Below are 20,967 nucleotides of genomic sequence, written 5' to 3'. Positions count from 1 at the left end.
ATTTGTTTGCAAATATTTTTTTTTGGAAAAAATTTTATTTTGTGAAAAAAAATTTTTTTTAGAAATCTTTTTTTAATTCTTTTTGGAAAAAATTCTATTTGTTTGGAAAACCTTTAATTGTTTTATTTTCTAAGTTTTTGAGAAAACTTATTTTTTTTTTTCGTTTTTCTTCTTTTTTTCTTTAAGGGGACCCGGTGGTCCAGAAATTTCAAAAAATCGATTTTTTGTTTTTTCGATATTTCGTCGGGTGAATCAGTGATGTAATTTCGTTCGTTATTTCAGAGAAATTTAACTCATCTTCACTAGAAGTAATTTCGTCGTCGTGTTCCATACTTATTGCGCTCACTAACTTTGCAAGAAATATTGCGATCGCCAAGAGTTCAAACAGATGTCGAAGGCAAAGTCCTACTTCGCTATAGGAGATGAAAGTGGTGCCGCAACTTAAATATCGTGGCGATAAGCAACCATTCACGCATAGTTTGGGTATTGGTAGCCCTGTCGGCTACGCTGAAATGGTTGCTTGTGTCTGTGACATTATTATTTCAATTATTTCCTATGTATCTTTTTTTTTTAATAAAAAACTGAAAAAACCAGATTTTTATAGTGTCAAATTCAAAACCGCGCCATTTTGTCAAATTTTTTTTTATTTTTTTTTTCTAATAGTGGGACATAGCTACAGTCATACTGATTAACAATTTTTGGGTTTTTGTGTTTCAGATAAATAGAAGAGCCAAAATGGACACCGTCCAGGTCTAATTTTTCGTGGGGTCAACGTCAGCGCCATTTTTTCATTTTTGTCTGTAAAAGAAGTTAAATAAAAAGCCTAAAAAATGTAAATATCGCTTCTCATTTTTTTATTGTAAAAAAAATTCCTGAGAATACCCTAAATTTTCGAGCTGTAGATCACCGGAACCCCTTAATAACTGAAACTATGCCAGTGATCTCTGAACATTTCATATCGACTGCTATTATACAGGACCTTTTCTGTCATCCATTCATTCACTCATTCATTTTATGTGGATTTCGAACTCGGTCTCTGCCGAAAGGTACGCACGCATAAACGCATTCGGCTATGTCGGCTGCTAATAGGTTTCCAAAGCAAGTTTACAGAACCTAAAACCAAACTCCTAAAGGTATCAATGCCAAAATACTCGGTACCCAAAACTACTCGATATTTCCATGCATAAGTAAATATGGTTTATCAAATTATGGGAGTATCATGGGAATTAGCGTATTGAAGAAGAAGATTGCATTGAATAAAAAACATAGTTTCTATTCAAAAATTCGCATTCTTTCAGTTTTGCTTTTAACTTTTCAACTAACCTATATTTGTCAAATTTTTGATGATATTTATGATATTTTTCTACCTATATTGTAATTTTATGGATTTAGTTACTTCTATTGCTCTCTTAGATCATAGATGGAATGCGATTTTTGTAATTTTTTTTTTTTAATTTTTTGACATTAACATTTAATATTTTTAACATTAAAAGGAACTCCCTATATTATCCTAACTATTTCCATACTCCGAGATCAATTACTTAAGCTTCTTAGTGCCTTTTTGCTCTCCCTGCGTTTCCGACTTACTTCCACTGCATCGCTTTTACTAGACCTTTAGCCACTTAATCAGTGCCACGTGGCTTGTCATGTGAACTTCAGAGCTGGCTGAATTAATATGCCATGCAATCAATTAAACTGTATTTAATGCATGATTAAATGCATTTATCTCGTTATACGCAGAGACTAATTAATTGATATATCATGAATTTTACTAAGAGGGTTGCTATTTATATTTCTGATCTTGGGCACTTTTGGTGTTGTCAGATGCCATGTCAGATGTTTCCATGGGAAAGTGTGACGTATTTTGCCATAACGCACTCGGAACATTTAAAAAAAATTTTTGGATTCAAAAATTCATCTCGAAAAAGAGAAAAAAACCGTGAAGATTCTCGATTACTTTTCACAATTTCTAAAGTGGATTAACAAGACTAGAGTGCATAGATGGACCAAAAAACGTATGCGGTGAGCAGGCATCATGCTTAAGTATCTTAAAAAACTGGTGCAATGATTTTCTTGAAGTCGCGATCGCTCACCTATGAATTACCAAAGCCAGTTGTTGTACTTAAAATAGCGATGTTTAGCGAGAAGCGATTGAGTAAAATCCTCATGTGACTTGCCGTGAGATTGAACCATCAAAAAGATTTCGCATCATCACTTTTTGGTAAAAAGGTTTTTTTGATCCTTAAAAAATTAAAAAAATAATTGGCGCGTACACTTCTGTTAAGTGTTTTAACAAGCTCCTCCTCCTATTTGTGGTATGCGTCTTAATGTTATTCCGCAAATGGATGGTTGTTACGTAGGTAGGTAAGTAGAAGTGGCAGTCAGTCTTTAAACCAACTCACTTAGACCGCTGCCGACCTATTTTGATACCACAGTAGCAGTTTTCCTACTACTCCTCTTTTTCTTTATTTATCTATCCCATTTACAGAATGTTAGCAATAACAACATTATATTTAGTATCATATTATGCAAAATTTTATTTATTTTAGTTTAATTTGTTCCTAATACTATATCAGGATAATCTTCATGGTTTCGCGCTGGGTGTACGAGTTGTCCAATTGTTCGAAGTTCAGTCCATTATCTTATGTTCCTTAACCAATATAATTGCTTCCTTCCTTTGCCATGTTTACCCTCAATTTTGCCTTGCACAATGAGTTGCAACAATTCGTATTTGGGTTCACGCGGGATATGCCCGAAATATGCGGGTTTCGACGCTTTAAAAGCTTTTTAAAAGCTCGCTTACCTTATTAAGGGGTTAGGCCACTCTAGGATTTTCAAAATATCGAAATTTTTTTTTTTTGCTTAAAAGATGCTTTAAACTCTTTAGAATATAAAACAAAAAGTCCTATGCGTGAAAAAAATGTTTATCTCTAATATTTCGCACTTTTGCGCGAGCGCCTCTGACGTCTCTGAACCGACTATTCAAATTTAAACCGTGTTTATCTCAAAACGTGATTTTTCAAAACGGCAAGCAGCATAACTCAAACAATTTTTAATATTTTAACTTGTAATTGTACAAGGATCTTTAGAACATTATTCCGCACTGAAATACGTACGGATTTTTTTATTAATTAATTAGAAAAATTTTTATAAACAATTAACGGTTCCATTTTAGACGAAAAATTCTACTTTTGACTTCAAACATCTGCAAAATACACAAATTTCAATATTTCTAAAATCCCGTACGTATTTCTACAGCTATACTCACGTCGATTGAGAAGAATTTTTTTAATTTGGTTTAGGTGGACATTTACGTCAGTTGTACTGCTTGCCGTGAAGTGCCTTTTTCGCAGGGCGCGTTCAGAGATTCACTCCAAAGGCGCCATTTTGTAATATTTTTCAATAAAAATATTTATAATTACACTTAAATACATGCTTAATAATATACTTAAAAAGTTTTTTCCTAGCACCTTTCTTTCAATGTAAAAAAAATCCTTAAAAAACTGCTTTTTTACAGTAGCTAGAGTGGCGTAACCCCTTAAGGCTCTCTTTTCCTTATAAGGCTCTCTTTCATACTCCTCGTTAAACCATTTTGTTGTAAGTGCAAATCCCTTGAGTCATCAGTATAATTCTAGAACGATGAGCAAAGACATATAAACCTAGTGGCTAGCCACGCGAGACAGTGCCAGCGAAGTTGTCTGACGGAATCCACCTCCTCATTCTTGAAACCTCTGCAATAGTAGAAATGTGGTACGTTCAATCTTTGAGCATGTCGACATGTCGAGAAAGTGGCCTGTGATCAAAGCAACAAACATAGAGACGTTTTCTCTTCGCCTATTAAATAGTGCCCGACGCCCCAAACCGGCCAAGAGAGGCGACTGGTAGTACCCTCTCTCGCTAATTTGGCTGCCTTACAATTCCTTGGTATGTCACTGTGCTCTGGCACCCATATAAAATGAATGCGTAAATATTCCACCATTTCGTTCAAAGATGCCTGACCTTTGCAAGCAATGATGAAATTAGTGACAACTCTACCATTGCGCTTGGCTATCGGAATAAATACAGATGTCCCTAAAGGCAATCACATCAGCCTGAAATGCGTTACGTTAGGAAGGCGAGTCTAAACGCTTACTTTTGGCTTTTGGCTTTTGGATTTTTGCCGTAGACGCTTGACAATAAAACTTTGAGAAATCAGTAAAGGACCGTAAACAGTTTTTCGGTCCAGGTATGTTGTCAACCCACTCACTTCTAACTGGAATTCTAATACTAAATAAACTATTACAACATCGTTCACCTAAACATTAGTCAACATGATCAGTTGGACGCAGACCGAGTGTCCAACACCTTGGCAAGCCGAGCAGCAGTGTTATCTGCATTCGGTTTACCAGCCAAGTCTGAGAAAGTAAGAAGAAAGGAGGCGACTGGAGAAAAGGGCTTCGAAAAGTAGTTCAAAGTGTGTTGATCCTCATGGAGAAAATCTTAAAAAGCAATAAAACCGTTTTCACACCATCAATGTTAATTTTTCCAGTGTTAGGCCAAACCTATAAATAGCAACCCACGTATATTTAGCGAGCATGTTTTTATTTTTACAATTTCACTAATCCTATTTTCGCTTTTTCCCCTTTTCAGTGCTAAAAATACGCATTTGTGTTAAATACGCTAATATTTTAGAGGCACATTCCTGAAATTCCATACAAAGTCACATCGATATTTTCTAATTGTGGAACATTGCGCTGTAAGTGTTTTATTATTTATAATAAAATTTTATTATTTCGCACATTTATCTACTTAATTTGATCACAATTTCATAGTTTATAGTTTTTTTTTAATGTTTAAATTTTTATTATTTTAATTTATTTATTTAATTTAATTGAAGGCACAAATAGAAAACTCCTCTTTTCTCAAAAGCAAGAGATTTGGCTCTGCCTCCATATAATAAAAATAATTAAATTAGATTAGTAAATAATTTTCAGAGATGGCGACATGAGATGGCAGGCCTGCAGGGCGCAAAATTTTCATCAAATATAAAGGGTGATTTTTTAGCTGATATCTTTTTAAACAGTTTGTTGAAACAGCTGACGCACGTTTCGTGTTTTGTTTCACTGTCAAACATCTTGCAAAAGTTCTAACTGAAATGACAATAACAGCAGTAATTTATAAGTATTTATGTACATATGTGTGCCTATGCCTTGTCTATAGCAAAATAATTTATGTACACAAATTTACTTTATTGCTGACTAAAAAAGATAAATTTCAGAGTCCAAACATTTTGTTGGCTCATACGAAATTTCTCACTCATTTTTATTCATACGGAATATTTATTTTATGAAGAACCTACTCCACTAACCTCCTTACACCATGGCAAAGTGGAAATTGCAACTTTTCCGGATTTCCCAATAAACTTGTTCGCTAGTGAATTTTTATTAAACTAACAAGCTCAAGTTGACATTAAAACGCAAGCGACAGGAAATTGACATGATTTTGCTGCAAGTGAGAAACCAGAAGCGTAGAAAAGAGTCACGGCAATAATTTTTGTTGTTTGTAACCACGCAATGTTTAGTTCTTAATATTTAACACAACATAAGAAAATATTAAATAAAAAGCATAAAAATATTTATTACGAAAACCCAACAAAACAAGTGAATACATAAAATACTTGATTTGTTTTTGTTACTCTTCTATTTACAATATATGTTGGTGTAATTTCCATAAGACGCAGTTATTTGCCGGCGCTCCACGTAGACCACCAATTGTACGTTGGACCAAAAGTCGAAGTGATTGCGCGCGCCACCGCACTGACACACTTGCCATGCAAGATGCGGTGGAGTTGGAGAAAATTTCCATGCCGGTGCCGAACAGCAACAGCAGAGGCACACGCATATCAACATCATATCAGCACATTGTTGGCAACAAATCATGCGACTGGCCAGCGACAGCGAGGCTTGGCAGCATTACGACTGTACGCGTATAATATGCCAGCAGGTTGCCATGCAACAGTCCATTATTGGAAATGTGGCTAACGGATGCGACATTTTTACGAGCATCAACACTCGCATGAAAGCATACAAATACATATACAGAAGTTTGTAAATTCATATGTATGTGTATGTCAGTGCATTTTTCTTTTGTGTACGCGACACAGAATTCCATTTCGCTTTGCTGTGCTGCTTGACAGCATAAAAGTTGTACGTTGTAAAATTGCTGTTGCAGTAACCTTGAGGCATGTTGGGGAAGGTCAGTGGCAAATTGACTAAAATGGAATTTTTGTCTGTGCAGTTTTTTTTATTTGTTTTTAACTTTGCGCTGTTTTGAACACTGATTTTTTCCGCACTGCCAAATTTGGTGCGATTGCGCCAGTTTTAATTAGGTGTTGAAGAGCGCCGTTGCTTGCAGGTGAAAATTTATAATTTATTACAATTTATTGCAAGAACTTGGGTAGAACACACTTAATGCACTCCAACTTTTTCAGCTACTGTGATGCGTTGGAAAGGCAAGCTGAGGGAAGAGCATAGCCAATGTCTGCTGGAATGCAAAAGGTTTCACCCTAATTAGCAGACGGTTGCTGGCGTACGCAACATGCGTAGGTACTTCCTTTGTAGCAGAGTCAGTTTCTTTATTTAATAGCCAGTCCTGGTGAAACTGTAAGTCTCTCCATATATAGAAAAGAAAACATTAATAGGCACATCACAAATTGAGAGAGCCAATATCCAGAAGTTTATGAGGAGCAGAAAAGGTTTATGGTACATATACAAGGCAATTGAACAATACCACTATAACGAATGCTGCACAATTTTTTAAATGTAATATGTACAAAAAATTGTCAAAAATCAACAAGATTTTTGAGCCAGATGAAATCTGCACTTTATTATCTCAAAACTGAAGAAACTACAAAACTGCATACTCAACATTTTCTAGATTTTTTTTTGCTTTCCTTGTTCACTCCTCTCGGGAGCATAGGGCCTCGACAAGGCTCAGCCTTGCGTTGGTTTCGTTAATCTATTTTGATTTCTGACAGGGTAGGTGATTAGCCTGCCGCTACCAGTCCTTAGTGGTGGGAATGCCCACCTGTCGTTGCTTAGGACCAACGCCTTCGTACTGCTTTGAGCGCCATCTGTGTTTCATATTTTTCTGGCAGAAGGATCACACAGATGGTTGAGAACTTCGCTAAATTTCGTGTGTTTGCGCTAGTATCGCGATTGCCCGGTTCCTCTTGCTGGCGCCACTGATGCATTGTGTAACTGTGTATTTTTTCTTTTTTTTTTGCTTGTTTTAGCAGCCACAATGCAAATAATGCGGGAGTAAGGATGGAAAGGATAAGTTTTTTGCGGTTGAGGAATGAGATTTTTTTTCCAGATATTCTTATTAAAAAGTTTGAAATCTTGAAGAGAATTAGACAATTTTTTTTTTAATTTTGTACAAAGTTTGAATATAAAATAAAATTTTTCTTTTATTTGGAATGAAATTTTTTTATAAAAAAATAATTAAAATTAAAATAATAATAATATATATTACAAAAATTATCAATATGTGGTGTACACTTTCTTTTGACGCGGATTGTATGTGTTTTTTTTTCATGGAGGGGGCAAAAAGCGGTTAAAGCTTAAAAGTGTGAGACTTGTCTTTCGACTCACGAACGAAAAATCTACTAGAGCTCTGTTTGCCTCCCGCGGGACAAGTATTAAGTATTACTTCACGGAAGGGGGAACAACTTATTGCCTCTCCATGAAGATCAGCGCGACGCAGTTTGGTGATTACTTTTTTTGTCCCCTGAGTCAAGCTCAATATCCACTAAGTTCAGTAGCGTACCTGGAGGACGTAGCGCCCATGGCAGCGAAAAAATTGCAATTGCAATCAGTTTTATCAGTTTCATCCCTTTCGACACTTAATAACGCTAAATCGCACAATCTTTCTTCTTCCTAATTCGTTGCACTTTTTTTTTTGAGATCGTATTCTTTTTCCTGATGAATAAGACCTTTGACATCGAGAAGGAATCCAAATTTTTCATCGATTTCATTCAACCCTACTCAACCTTACGAATCTTTCGTTCCTTTCATGAAATAGTCGTTCAACTGTTTTACTCAAACCCCTTTTCATTTCTTCGATGGCACTCAAACCTGCATCAATCGAAATCTCACCATCCATATTTTTTTTTCTTCTTCTTTGGCGTCTTTCAGTTGCAACGTCCCATTTTTGACATAAAATTATCCCGTCCTCGAGTGAACTATCAACAATGGTTTCTCCTTCATTTTCGAAATGATTTTGAAGAGCCTTCAAATCTTCAACAGCATCGTGAAAATTCATCGTGGAATCTTGCAGCCCCTTTTGAACGAGGATTAGTACTTTATTCCAAAATCCCAGCAAAATCAAGAAATCATACTTTAACATTCGGTTGTTTAGTTGCGGGCATCACTTCTTGTTTCACTTGTTTGATTCGTGTCTTCGGTCATTTCTTCAAGAACTGCTTGCAAAAACGTAAAATGACCAGAAGGGCGGCGGTCCTTCGCTTCCCACCTTGGTGTTTTCTCTCGATCGCACATACTGCCTTCTCCGTCGCGCTCGCGCCGCTCCACGCTGTTCGAAGTTTTTCGAGTCACCGGCAGTCATCAGCTAAACCGACTTTGACTTGAAACAGCGTAGAGGGGCGCGGACAGTATACGTTTCAGTTTTTCTCGCTGGCGAGTATGCAGATTACAGAGTCGACTATCCTGACTTCTTGTATCTTTATTTAAAACTGAAGTTCAAAATCGCGATTGAATAAATATTGAATATACAAAGTTGAGGTGTCACTTTATCCATCGTCCGTTCATAGAGTTCCTTCACTCCTCCTGCCACGTACGGGTGATCTCCTCCCGTTCAGTATTTCGGTTGGTCAGCTGTGCTGGATTCGCTCGGTGTTTTTTTATCTCAGTGGATTCGAATGCAGTCAGTTTTTTGCTGCGACCCAAACCGCTGTAAGATATTGGAAAATAGATGATCCCACCCTCCTAAGTAGCCTCCTAGAATCCTGCTTAGGGCCTCTCCCCTTCAGCTTTGGACAATAATGTTTTTGAATGGTGTTGCCATCTAATGTGAAAGAAAAAGTAAACTAATAACAAATTTTAATTAAAGGTTAGGCTATCAAAGAATAAAATAATAGCGTATATGTATAGCGTTGCCACCTGACGCTTAAACGCAAATGTTAAATAATAGTACAGATGAATTAAGTATTAGAATGTAGGCATTACACAAATTATGATTGAAATTATTTGAATTAAACACATTTTTGAAAGGGTGTTGCCACTTATTTTTCATGGAAGATCAACTAAAAACAGAAATTGTTTGCTTTTTCTTTGAAAAATTTAATGCTACTAAGTTTTAATTAAAATTATTTATGTATAGCGCTGCCACCTAAATTTTAAGGCGGAGATTTTAAATAATACTGGAGATTAATAACTATTCGGATGTGGGCATCACAAAATTATTATTGAGACTATTTCAATTAAATATATTTTTTTAATTGGGTGTTGCCACTTATTTTTTCATAAAAGATCAACTTACAATAGAAATTGTTTGCTTTTCTTTATTTCAAAAATTAAATTTTTCATTTTCTATACCTAGTCTACTTATACAAGGTGGTGCGAAATTAATCACCCTATTGGATGATTTATAATTTTTTCAAATGGCATCGCACGTAAATCATATTTGGCATTTGTGAACTAAACAGCTGCGGTATACATACAGACAGACAAGCAATGGAGTGCGTAAAAGTCAAAATAAAGATTTTCTTCAATGAAAATCATTTTTTATTTAGTAATTTTATTTATTCAAAAATAATATTGGGTGATTAATTTTACGCCAGCTTGCATGATCGATTTAGTTTCTATACAGAAACAGTAATTTTGACTTATTTTTTGCCGTTCCTGGTGAAATAGAAGAAAAACACCTAGAAAGGTAAGTTGGCTGAAGTGGTGATTCCTCCAGAATCCAACTAGTGCTTCCGTACCATTTTGTTGCCACATCCTCGTTACCAATTTGTTTAATGGTTATTTACAGTATGACTTTGTCCAGTCTGTGCGGTTTAAAAGGTCATCAATTTGCTGACGTCTCAGCCTAACAGTTGTTCGAGACTCTCGCACAGCGATTTGCCAAGGGTTAACATTCTGACCTTTCATAGAGCAGGGCATTCGCAGAGAAAATGGAAGATTGTTTTCTTTTTCTTCGGATGCTTATAACCGTGACAGTGTGTGTTGTGAGGGATGTCTATTATGGCTGCTTGTTCCCCGACAGACCAGAAGTCAGTTCTCAGTGCCGTGAGCCTTCAGGCATCCTTTCATTTTATATTTATCAATGTTGACATTTGTTTGTGGTTGTAGGTGGGTCATAACATTCTGCTAATTTTGCATTTCGTCTGGTCTCTCCATCTGCAATCCGCGATTCGGAGGTATTTTAGGGAAATTGCATTCTTGATTGCACTGAGTGGTGTGAATACCGATTCTGCAAGAACGTTATTCATGGCAGATCCCCTTCTTGCCACTTCATCTGCTTTTTCGTTACCTTCAATATTCCGATGTCCCGGGACCCAGATTAAGTTAATTTTGGGATTACACTCAAGTTGATAATTCCATTTCTACTTTGTTCCAGAGTTCCGAGTTTAGAGGTTATTGTGGCCGAATCCAGTGCCTGTATTTCAGGTTGGCTATCCGAAAGAATAGCGATATTGCACTTAAAAGAGAGGTATGCGCTTAGTAGTCTACAAGCTTCCTCTATTCTTCTGTCTGGAAGACACTGCAGGCATTAGGAAGACGCACAGATTTTTCAATATTTGGTCTGTGAAAAAATATACCAGCTTCAACACCATAATTCATTTTAGAGCCATCTGTGTGGACTGTCGTGTGGAAATTGTTTAGTGAGAGTCCATTATCCCATTCTTCCTGGGATGAAAAGAGAGTGGCAATATTCCTGTTGAATGTTACTGTACGGACGATGTAACCAGTCCTCTCCGAGGGGTACTGAGTTTGTGGCAATAATAGACTGGCATGACCAAAAGTTTTTTCCTTCTAGTGACCAGCTTCATTTAACCTAAATGCACTCATAGTTGCCATCTCCTGGATATGATGATAATTGTCTTAGTTTACATTATTAATCATTCGAAGGATGTTTGTCATGCCATTTAGTAATGCTACCGGCTATACCGGATACTAAGCACTTTTCGCTGCCGCTTCTACTTGCTTTAGTGTGTTTTTTGATGTTCTTATAGAAAAGTAATTATGTCTTTAGTTTTTTTTTTTCAAATTCGTTACTCTTTCGAATCGATTTATGCGTGCCGCACCTGTTCTCTTTTCTTTGCCGCTTGTTTGACACCTTCCACTTAATAAATTTTTGATAAAAAAAATTTCCTAATGATTCAATGGCGTTGCTTTGACTGATTTCATAAGTATTAGAATTAAAAAAAAAGTATAACAGAAACAGCTAGAATTAAAAATTCAATGCAGTGCATGCTTGCCTTGCACATATCTACACAAGTTCGTAAATAAATTTGATATATTTCATAAGCAGTTTTTTTTCATTTATAATGCTTTTACTGCGCTTAATTATTTATATTAATGTTTTTTCTGCAAAACTGCCCAACCAAAAAGAACAACTAGCAATACAGCTACAGCCATGGAGGCGAGAAGCCAGCCAAGTCAGCGGTTGCGGGAGTGGGCAAGCAGTGCAAAAATTATTTCAAAAAAAGGTGATACATTAATACAATACAACACAAACATACATACTTTTGTATTCCATGACTTGTTACAACAAAAAATACAACATATTTGCTATAATTTTTCGAAATCATTTGCTGCTTCGTTGATTTCTTCTTAGTTGGCTGCTCTTTGGCAGTTGATTTGATTGCCTGTTTGTTGGTGTGCTGGTAGGTAGGCAAGTTGGCTTGTTGGTTGCTTGGCTGTTTGCCGCAAGCGAAATGGCAAAAAAATAATAGGAATTGTGTAGAAAAAATCATTGAACAACAGTTAGTTTTATTATAAATAGCAACATGAATAATTTCGCATTAAATTAGCGCGCATGCGGTTTTAAATTTTTTTTATATTTGTGTATTTTTACTTGCTATTTTTTCGAATTGTCTAGCTGTCTACTACTTATGACTATCTGTGGAAATTATAAGTAAATTATTGCAATCTTAAGCTATTGCATTAAGTTGAAAATTACGGCAAACTACAACTTTTTAATTTATGTGCGGCATAATTCGATTGGCTCAAATTTGAGGTACGATTGAGAAGGTAACGATGAATGAATTCTAATAATAATGGACTCAATGTAGATAGATGCAATAATAAATGAATTTACAATTAGAAAACCTAGTGTGTCTTAAATATCACTGAACTGTACGTAGGCTTGTCGGCCGTCATGCGTTACGGAATACTGGGAAGCGATTGTATCTGCGGCGGAGTAGCTTCCTGGGTTGTGTCAGTTTCACTCTTCGTCTGGCAGCAGTTATTTCACTTGAAGAAATATTTAATCAGATCAGTACTTGGCATATGAAAAAAGAGGGCTTGATAAGCCTCATAGCCAGCCGCTTCATTAGAATGACGACGGCAGGCTTCAGCGAAGTGAAAGGTTACAGAGGGTTACAAGGTTTGGTTACTCAGATGAGCCTGATTTTTGAGTAACTGTGGCCACAGAAACAGGAGGTTCAATTCAGTTCCTCAGAGCTTCCAAATTTCTTCACTCAAGTACACAGCATTTGGGGCCAACAGGGCAAAATGAAGGGTAAACAAATATAGTTTGGTACAGTGCAAATCTGGTCTATGAATTTTTGCATAATTTTGGCAATTATAAACCAATCGGCATTGAGTATTCTTCTTCTTAAGTGCCGCGATAACGACTTACGCGATGTTGGTCGAGTTTAATATAGCGCGCCAGTCGTTTCTTTCTCGCACTAAAAGGCGCCAGTCGGAAACATCAAGTGAAGCCAAATCCTTCCCCACCTCATTTTCCAGCGCCTTCTTCATCCTCTGCTACCACCAGCTGGTACCGCATCGAATGCCTTCTAAGCCGGAGCGTTTGTATTCATTCAGACGGCATTACCCAGCCAACGGAGCCGTTGGATATTTATTCGTTACGTACGTAGACATACAATGTCGTCGGAAAGCTCATACAGCTCATTGTTCCATTGGCTGCGATACTCGCCGTCCCCAATGTGCAAAGGTCTAAAGATCTCCCGCAGAATCTTTCTCTCATACATTCCAAGCGACGCCTCATCGAATGTTGTAATTGTTCAAGCTTTTGTGTCATACGTTAAGACGAGTTTGATGAGAGCCTTGTAATGTTTTAGTGTTGTTCCTCGGGAAAGGACTTTACTACTCCATTGCCTACTTAGTCCAAAGTAGCACTTGTTGCCAAGAGAGTTTTTTTGCTTTTTATGCAGAATTTCTAATGCTAAGCGTCGAAGAGCATCTAAGTATCCATTCTTAGCTTCTAAAGCTTATTTTTGTCTCTTTAGTTTAGTGGTGCTGCAGCCCTTCTGAAGAGCTACCCACCAAACTAGGCAACCGTATGTCGAAATTGGCAGAACCACTAAGTTGTATATTTAAAGTACGACACGACTTGAGACCTCATTTTTTGCCGAATATAGATTTACAGGCGTAGAAGGCTATATTGGCCCTCTTAACTCGATTTTCTATGTGCAGCTTCCAGTGGAACTTGGGGTCAAGTATTACACCAAGATACTTGACTTCCGATGAGAGAGTAAGACATTGGTTGTTTAGTCTTAGAAGCTTAAAAGGTGGAGGCTTGTATTTCCTGGTGAATAGCATCAACTCCGTTTTGTCAGAATTGACTCGGAGACCGCAACTGGCAGCCCATCTACATAGTGTGGCCAGTGCACCTTCCAAAATTTCAGCCATTGATGGGAAGGGACCTGAGACCATTAAGACAAAGTCATCGGCATATGCTACCACTTTTACCCCACCCCTGTTTAAGCGAATTAAAGTTTCATCCACAGCTACTATCCAAAGTAGAGGCGAGAGGACGCCGCCCTGCGGTGTACCCCTATGTACGAATCTAGTGATTCTAGCCCCTCCTGCCGCAGCATTTATTTCCCTACCACCAAGCAGGGACGAGATCTAGAGGTAGATAGGTCTTTCTACCCCTAGCCAGTTACCGTTATCCAGTAAACGGACGAGATTGCACGTAAGTGTTGTTGGTGCCCTACGTACCACTAGGGATTCAAAGAGGCAATGTTGATGATGACAAAAAAGTTTAAATATAGGAAAGTGGACGGTGAACAAAATTCTTCTTTTGTTATTTAACTGGTAGTGATAATTTAAAAAGAAAATCGAGCAAAAATCAGCACTGAAATTTTTAATTGAAATTTGAATTATAGAAATCTTTTAACGGCACAGTATACAAATGAAAATTATGCAAAACAACATAAATTGAAACTAATCACTGTGTACTTGTATTTATGTGTTTTTAATGGCACCCACTGCGTATACTTGATACTCAATGCCGTTAAATTCATATATTGTTGGATGATCATAAATTTCAGCAATAAAGTAACCGCATACACCAGCACATAAGCTGATACACATAACACACACTCCATATAGACTTATGCAGATACACACCCAGCAATTGCTAATTTATTTTTTCGTTATTACTTTTTTTCCATGCGCACTAAATTTCCGCTGATAATCTTTGGCGTCTAATGTCAGTCAGTTGCTTACTCGAGTGCTTCAAAAGAATCGGGTTGTGTGCGCGCACTCACCTGGCACAAAAATCTACAAATTCAAAGCAAAAAAAAACTACAGAAAAAAACTTAAAAAATAAGCACCAATAAAATTCTGAAAATAATTACAGATTTTGCGTGCCAAATAGTCGAGGCATAGCCCAATATAGCAAATTAACGATACAGTACTTGTAAATATATACTTTTCACTATCAAACAAAAGCAACAATTTTGGATTTAATTGCATTTTTCCCACATTTTATCACACCAAGAGCGCTCACAAAGAAAGCAGCTGCCCAGTTTTAACTGAGTTTAAATGTACTAAAATGTTGCACTGGGGTTTTGCGAGCCATAGCCAAAGTTGGAAGTGTGGCAACCAGTTACTTATTTATGATTTCCACTTCCCTTGTTGTGAAAGTTGAAAATATGTTAATACCATCGTTGCTGGTTTATTCTTTGTGATTTATGCTCCAGTGAGCTTGAGTTCACACTCCATTCGAACTGCCTGCCCACTGGACAGCTGAGTGCACAGTGAAATTATTGCTTGAATGGGGGTACTTTGTAGAGAGACGTGCGCTAGAATATTTCCATGCAAAAATCTTTGTGAATATTTTTATCACTTCCCAAAAAGTAATTTGTATGCATACAAAGAGTGGGCCAACGGTTGATTTCTTTTTAAAAATATGTTTCCTAATTTTTATTTAATTTTTTTTTTAATTTTTTTTTCTTGTATTAGAAATATAATAGTAAACTATCCGGGTAATTGTTAAATGCAACTGCATCGATATAAATGAAGAGTGGGGAAACTTTTCGATACTTTAAATTGCCAATATTTTAAAATCCCAGTTGTACCGAAACCATTTGCGGCTGATCCACAAAAAGTTGGTGGCTCTATGCCTCTGTGCAGCGGGAAAATATATTTAAAATTCTGCAGATTTTATAGCCGATAGTAGAATTCGTGGGCTGATTTTTTTAAGTCCAACCTGAGACAACCAACGCGGAAAACAGGTTAGGTTAGGTTAGGTTATGGTGGTAGTCGGTCCTTATGACCAACTTACTTAGACCTTACAGGTCCGTTGTGATACCAATGTGCGACATGGAAACCTTGTTTATTTATTTTCATAAAATCATTTTGAGGCTCTTATGGTCTAATCCCCGCGACAGATAGTTCTGTAATGCTCTGATTTTAGCTAAGGCTGGACAATTGCAAAGGAAGTGCTCTATTGTTTCTTCCTCTTCTTCATCTCTACAACTTCTACAAAACTCATGGAAGAAAATTCCTAGTCTCAACGAATGTCTGTCAAACAGCCAGTGGCCGGTGACACAAGCCACGACCTTCGAGATATCTTCTCTTGAAAGGCTAAGCAATTCCTTTGTCCTTTTCTTGTTTATTTGCGGTCATAGTACACTGGCTGTTACGCATGTATCTTCATCTTTGCATGACCTATTGGCCTTTTGGGTAATGTTGTTTTTTATTATTAATTTACTCATGGCCAAAGGTATTGCAATGGTATGGTACTTTCATGGTACAGTTGAAGTTGAAGTACCTTTTCTGGCTAGCTCATCAACTCTACAGGAGTCAGACATAAAAGTCATGCGCAGGTGATAGCTGAATTTATGAGAGTAATTCTTTTAAAACCGTCGGCCGCCGTAGCCGAATGGCTTGGTGCGTGACTACCATTCGGAAATCACAGAGAGAACGTAGGTTCGAACTTCGGTGAAACACCAAAATTAAGAAAAACATTTCTCTAATAGCGGTCGTCCCTCGGCAGGCAATGGCAAGCCTCCGAGTGTATTTCTGCCATGCAAAAGCTCCTCATAAAAATATCTGCCGTTCGCAGTCGGCCTGAAATTTTAGGTCCCTCCATTTGTGGAACAACATCAAGATACACGCCACAAATAAGAGGAGGAGCTCGACCAAACACCCAAAAAGGGTGTACGCGCCAATTATATATACATAATTCTTTTAAAACACGTTTTTGGACATTTTCAAATTTCGAATTTTTTTACCATTTTTGGAAATGTTACTATTTTTAAGGTATGTGAGCTATTTCTTTGATACTGTTTGATTTTCAAATTTTTTTCAAAATTTTTCTAAAGAAATTTTTTCAGTATTTTTTTATTATAATATACTTTTATTATATCGGGAGGTTGAATTAGTTTTAAAGGTGACACACAGATGGCGCTATTTATCACTTTATCGCGTTGGCAATACTGAATATATCGTCCCCTGAGTATTAAAATAGCCTATAAATTTTTTGATGTTTTGAGAAAATGAATTTCAAACTTTTTGTCGAAAGTAGCTCTCACTCAAATCTCGTTATGTCTGTAAATATTTATTATTTTTTGACTGACGTTTTGACCCACTTTGTGGAACTAGAATTTGACAAAATTTTGACCACATATAAAATCGACGATGGAGAATCCAAAAATTCAATAAAAAAATAATAGCCTATGAGCACATAGGCGATTGTTATACTAAGGGGACGATATATTCATGACAAAGCCTCATCCCTAGGCTTTGTTTATCAGTATCTGTCATTTCGCTGAAGTATAAACAACGCAGTGTTTTCGTGCTCCGAGTATGTCAACTTTCGTGCCGTCGAAACGCAATTTGCGGGAAGCTTTGTTTTTCTGCTTCAATTTGAAAAAAAATACAGCCCAAGCCCGTGAATTGCTGCAGGAGGCCTACCCAGACCATACTCCGTCGATTTCAACATGTGAGTACTGGTTTCGACGATTCAAAAGTTGTGATTTTCACACCGAAGACAAGGAGCGTCTTGGCCAGCCCAAAAAGTTCGAGGACGCGGAATTGGGGGAATTGGTAAACGAAGACTCGTGCCAAACCCAAGAAGAGCTTGCTGAATCATTGGGCGTTGATAAATCAACCGTTTGCAAGCGTCTAAAAGCGATGGGAATGATCCAAAAGCAAGGACATTTTGTTCTGTACGAGTTGAAGCTGCGCGACGTCGAACGGCGATTTTTTACGTGCGAATTGCTGATCGAGCGACAAAATCGGAAGGGTTTTTTGCATCGGGTGGTGACTGGCGGCGAAAAATGGATCCACTACGATAACCCAAAACGCAAAAAATGGGGTTTGCCCGGCCACGCATCAACGTCGACGGCCAAGCAGAATATTCACGGCAAGAAAATCATGCTCTGCATTTGGTGGGATCAGGTCGGCGTCGTATATTTTGAGCTGCTCCAACCGGGCGAAACAATCACGGGGGATCATTACCGACTGCAATTGATGCGTTTAAGCCGGGCATTGAAAGAAAAACGACCGGAAACGGTAAAAAGGCACGACAAGGTTATTTTGCAACATGACAACGCTCGGCCGCATGTTGCTCAACCTGTCAAAAAATACCTTGGAACGCTTAGCTGGGAAGTGTTACTCCACCCGCCGTATAGTCCAGACATAGCTCCCTCCGATTATCATTTGTTCCGGCATATGAGTCTCGATTTGGCGGACCAGCGGTTCTCCTCGTACGAGGCTACCAAAATATGGGTTGAGTCATGAATAGCCAAGCAGCGGCCAGAATTTTGGAGAAACGGCATCCGGAAATTGCCCGAAACATGGGCGAAAGTTGTAACTAGCGATGGCCAATACTTCAAGTAAAATATTTTGTACCGTTTTTTCACAATAAAGCCCCAAATCTTCGAAAAAAACCTTTAAAACTAATTCAACCTCCCAATATTATATTTATTTTATATATGACACTTCTTGATTGTGAAATTCTTTTATTCTCAAAATTTTTTTATTTTGGAATATTATTAATTAGAGATTTTTATTTGCTTTAATTTAAATTTATTTTTCAATATTCATTTTAAAATTTTTTTAAATTTTTTTCGAACTTTTTTTTAATTTGCGATTTTTTCAAACCTTTTTATTTACAGTTTTTTTTATTTCGATATTTCTTGAATAGTTTTATTTAAACCTTTTTTCTTTTAATTCGAAATTCTTTGATCAGACTTTATTTTATCAATATTTACTTCGACATTGTTTTTTATTAAGGCATTTCTTGGAATATTTTCATTTTCGAGTTCCTTTTTTGACTTTGAGATTTTTGAAAATTTTTTATTTACAACTTTTTTACTTAAGCAATTTTTCACTATTTTTAATTATGACACCTTTTGATTTCAATATCTTTTGCAATATTAATTTTGAAATTTTTTTCAACATATTTTCCCCGAATTCTTTTTCAATTTAGAAATTTCTGAAAACATTTTTTATTAAAAATTTTTTTATTTCGGCATTACCTCAATATTTTCATTTAAAACACTTTTTGATTCGAAATTCTTTGATCACATTAATTTTTACCTCGAACTTTACTTTCATTTTCACTTTTTTTTGTTATTTTGACATTATTTTGTTATTTTTGAATTCTTTTCCGATTTTGACATTTTTTCAAAAATTTTTATTCTAAAATTCTTTTTATTTTGAAATGTTTTTAAGTACGACGCCTTTTGATTTAAAAATTTATTTCAATATTCATTTCGAAATTTCGTCTTTATTTCAAAATTTTTTAAAAACTTTTCCCCAAACTCTTTTTTTTTTTGGTTTAAAAATTTTTGGAAAAATTTTTATTTACGCATTTTTTTATTTAGGTATTCAATATTTTTATTCAAATTTCGTTTTGAACTCGAAATACTTTGATTACAACTTTTTCTCAATATTTACTGCAAAATTTTTTTTTATTTCGGTATTTTTTTCAATACTTTTATTTTAGAATTCCTTTTTATCTCATTTTGTATAAAATTTTTTATTTGCAGTTTTTATACTTTTTTGCATTTTTTATAAACCTTTCTCCGAACTCTTTTTTCCGATTTTCGGAAAAATGTTTAATTACGCATTTTTTTTATTTAGGTATTTCTTTAATACTTTTATTCAAAATACGTTTTGAATTCGAAATTCTTTGATTACAACTTGTTCTCAATATTGACTTCGAACTTTTTTTATTTTGGTATTTTGTTCTATACTTTTCTGATGTTGAAATTTTTTAAAAAAATTTTGTCCGGAACTTTTTTATTTCGTACAATTTTCAATGTGTTTTCCTCCGACACTTTTTAATTTCGCAATTCTTTGAATTCGGAATTTTTTGATTTAAACTATTTTTCAATATTTAATTCCACATTTTGTCGCTTCGGCTTATTTTTCAATATTTTTATTTTTGACTTCGAAATTTGTTTAAACATTTTTATTTACAAAATTCTTTAGTTTGGTATTTCCTTTCAATATTTTTAGTTATAACACTTTTTGAATGCAAAATTTTTCGATTTCGAAGTTTTTCTCAATATTTATCTCGAAATTTTTTTCACTCCGTTATTCTCTTTTGAATTTTTTCCGAACTTTTTATTCAATTAAGAAATTTTTTCAAAAAATTTTATTAATGCCAATCTTTTTATTTTCGATTTCCTTTTTCGATAAACAATAATACATTTTTTTTATCCGAATTTTTTTCAATATTTTTAATTACGACACATTTTCGAAAGTAATTGATTTGAACATTTTATTCATTTCAGCTTTTGTTTTTTCGATTCCTGGTTTGCCAGATTTCGCCTTCTCAGCTGGCTCTGCAATAGTCCAACATATCATCTTTATTATTTCTAACATCACGATGACAGTTGCATCTCTGTTTCCCGAATTACTACGCGAGTAATCGCCTTAGGGGCTGTATTGCTTCTGTATTGTTGTAAAGTTGGCGATTTTTAAAAGTAAAGCACAAAAAGTCTTGCAGTTGTCAAATCGCCACTCAGATCATCAGTTTGATGAAAATTATAGGTAAGCAAGTTCTTGATGGCATTGGTGCCACTTTCATTCAATGCTTGGCTCAGGATAGATTACGCTTGCGTTTTCCGGTCCGCAATTTCCAAAATACCAAACCCATGCAGAAAATTTATATCGAAATGAATGGTTGATTGTCTTCCATTTCTGGGTGAACTGAATCTTATAAAAACAATGGAATACAGAGAAGCCCTTTTCTGGAATATTCCTAAAGATAGCACAGCTATTGTTGAGTTGATTTTCATGGTTTTATAGGCACACAATCGCCAATATGATGATATTCTCGGTTGAGCAGGCCAGTTGAAAAAGAATCAGCTTGCCATTTAAGATCCCTTTTATGATTTTTCTTTATTCTTTAAAATGACAAGCTTAAAAGGCACGGTTAGAAGTAATTCTTCAATATTTCGAAACGTTGATCAAGCGCCAATTGATAAATTGTTTTTACTGCGTAAATATGGTATTGAGTTTCTGTCAC

General features: G+C 35.9%; 1 protein-coding gene across 2 annotated transcripts in view; it reads left to right on the top strand.

Moving 5' to 3' along the window:
* Positions 1-20,967, top strand: part of LOC129238810 (myb-like protein P) — a 166,132-nt gene that overhangs the window by 44,647 nt on the left and 100,518 nt on the right. For both annotated transcript variants that reach the window (XM_054874002.1, XM_054874001.1), the window contains exon 2: positions 4,630-4,735. The gene's annotated coding sequence lies outside the window, so the exon portion shown is untranslated. The remainder of the gene's footprint in view (positions 1-4,629; positions 4,736-20,967) is intronic.

The sequence above is a fragment of the Anastrepha obliqua genome, chromosome 2, assembly GCF_027943255.1.
Source record: "Anastrepha obliqua isolate idAnaObli1 chromosome 2, idAnaObli1_1.0, whole genome shotgun sequence".
NCBI lineage: Eukaryota > Metazoa > Arthropoda > Insecta > Diptera > Tephritidae > Anastrepha > Anastrepha obliqua.
The sequence above is the reverse complement of the archived record's forward strand: the minus strand, read 5'-3'. Positions and strand labels throughout refer to the sequence as shown.